This window comes from Schistocerca nitens, chromosome 12 (genome assembly GCF_023898315.1).
Source record: "Schistocerca nitens isolate TAMUIC-IGC-003100 chromosome 12, iqSchNite1.1, whole genome shotgun sequence".
In the NCBI taxonomy this organism is placed as follows: domain Eukaryota; kingdom Metazoa; phylum Arthropoda; class Insecta; order Orthoptera; family Acrididae; genus Schistocerca; species Schistocerca nitens.
Window position 1 is genome coordinate 13361416 of NC_064625.1, and position 2836 is coordinate 13364251.

Genomic DNA, 2836 nt, shown 5'->3' on the forward strand with positions numbered 1-2836 from the left:
TAAAGTTATTTCTTAAAGTCGCGTTATGTAAATCCACTTATGGTCAGAAAAAAAACAGAACACCTTGGATGACTAGAGACGGGACGTTCATATTTGTAGGACATGTAGATTTGTGTGTTCTGCAGAAATGGTTAACACTGAACGATGTCGGCCTGCGGGTTCAAGGTCAACATCGATATCGTGATGCAACACCACCTACCGATAAAATTTGCCTGCTCCTCTCGTTATCGCTATAAACCGAAAGTAATGCATCAGTGTGGCTTGAGCAGATGTACGGGATGCCTCGCAGACGCATGCGCGAACTGTACCACCAGATCAGTGAGCTTAAAAGAGAGCGCTTTATTTTCATGAGAGAATGTGATGCATCCATCCAGAAAATTGCTGCTCGTGTGGGAGGAAGCGTTTCGGCAGTGCAAGGTGTGTGCCGAATGGTTCACGGGAGGCCGTAGAATACAACGAGATGGGTCAGGTCGCACCATCCAGACCACCCCTCCGAGAAGACCGACAACTCATCCGAATGGACCTTCTCGGCTCTGAAGCAACAGCAGAACAACGTAACACATGGCACACTATCAGGAGTGACAGTCCTTTCGCCGTTTATTAAGGAAAAGTTTACGTCCGCGTCGTCCACTACTCCGCCTACCTTTGACGAATGTGGAGAAACATGCTAGAGGGCAATGGTGTATGCAACGTTACTGGGGATAGGAATGTCATCAGATAGTCTTTTCGAACGAATCCAGGTCCTGTTTGTTTGAAAATGGTGGCCGCATATTGGTTCGCCACAGACAGGGGGAGCGATATCACAGTGACTGTATTCGCACAAGACATAAAGCTCCAACTCGAGGTCTTGTGGGGTGGGGTGCTGTTGGGTACATCCACAAATCACAGTTGGCACGTGCCCAGGTCACTGTCACCTACGTGAATGACGTCCTGCCATACCATTTCTGCACAACACTCCAGTCGCTATTTTTCAGCAAGACAATGCACGACTACGTGTTGCTGCACGAACACGTGCCTTCTTGGTATCACAGGATGTCAGCCTTTTGCCCTTGACCCGCCACATCAACAGACTAGTCACCAATCGGAAATGTGTGCGATATGATGAAACGACGGGTGCAGCGCTGTGACGCAATTCCGACCACGACACGTGAACTTTGGAACCAGATGAAGGCAGCATGGAAGGCTATACCACAGAACGCCATACGCGCCTTCCGTGCATCGATGCCATCATGCGTAGAACAAGTTACCAGGACCCACGGCGGATCCTGTCCCTGTTAGGCAACAGAAAACATGGTGAATCGAGGTGACTGACATGTTAATCATTTCTGCAGAACATACTAATGTACATGTCCTGTGAATATGAGCGTTCTATCTGTAGTCGTCCAAGGTCTGTTTTTTTTAAGAACATGCGTGTACTATTCTGAACAATCGGTTGACTTTTAGAGCATTACTTCTGAATACAGGGTTTCATTCGAATTTTGTCAGTCGTCGTTTCGTACCAGTTGAAGTTTCGACCTTTCATTGAGTTTATTATATATACGTACCCACGCTGCACGCTGTGGTATAAAATTTTCAGTCACAGTTTTTAATGTTACTTCGCTGTTGTATATTGCGCACTGCTTAGGAGAAATCTGCAAAAATGTTTGTCAAGGCACGAGGTAAGTGAAAATACATTTTCGGACCGGGAATTTCTTTATATCTTCAGGTGCATGTTTATTTCAGAAGTAAGGATACATTCGGGGTAGCACTGCATTTTTATACAAGCAGTCACCTTCAGTTCGTAGACACTGTTGAGCAAATCATGTTAAGTCTTCGTATCATTCAGTGTAGTCAGAGTTCTGCACGGTACACGAGTTTAAGTTACGAATTAGCTCGTTTGGTAATCATTTTTGAGGAATTGTGGTTGACAGTTTCAGGAAGATTGACTCAGATAGAGATGCAGGCAAGCAGTTAAGTTACAGCTTGACAACACAGGGGAGGTTCGCTGTATTATGCACCAAACACATCGTAACTCTTTCACATCTACGTCTGCCATCCAAGAACGACCCTTCTGTGTCATACTGCACCGTAACAGCAGCTGGACTAGAGATTTACTGTCCCATATGTATGCTGCCGTTAACATCACAACACAAACGGCTGAGTTTCGACTGGTGCTGTGACAGAGCACATAGATGGCAATGAATGGCGTTGCGTTGTGTCAAGCGATGAATCGCAGTTGCGCACCATTAGTCCAGATCACCATCGTCGGCGTCTATGGAGGCGCCCTGGAGACAGCTCCCATTCTTCCAGTGTTTTGGGCAGTGTTGCTGCCTTCATCGTGTGGGGATCCATCGGGCATTGGCGTGTCGCGAAAGCCGCCGAGCGCCCACGCCACACGGCAATACACGTCCGTCGTGCTGGTTGCCAGCACGGCCCCTGCGACTGCCCGACGATCCGACTGCGTCAGTCGCAGCGCGGCGTGCAGAGGCCCTTCGCTTACACCGGACCACAGTACAGAGGGCGTGTAAGTCAGCAAGAGAGGTCGCTCGTACCACGAACCTTCTGCTGCATCCGCCAGTGTCGAGGGCAGCCAATCGGGAAGAAGTGTACCTCCGCCGTTAGGGTACTTAGGACCGCGGCCGCGACGGTCGCGTCAGTTACGACGCAGCCAGCCGAGAGAGAAGACTGCTCCGGATCCAACATCGCTGACCGCTCGCTGCCGTCGCCGCCGAGGGACCTCGGAGCCGCCTCGCGAACTTGTTGGTATTCTGTCAGACTCACTTGACAAGACTGTAGAAACTGTGAACTCACACAGACCGCAACTTAAGTGTTAATCTGTTCCAGTGTGATCCGCTCA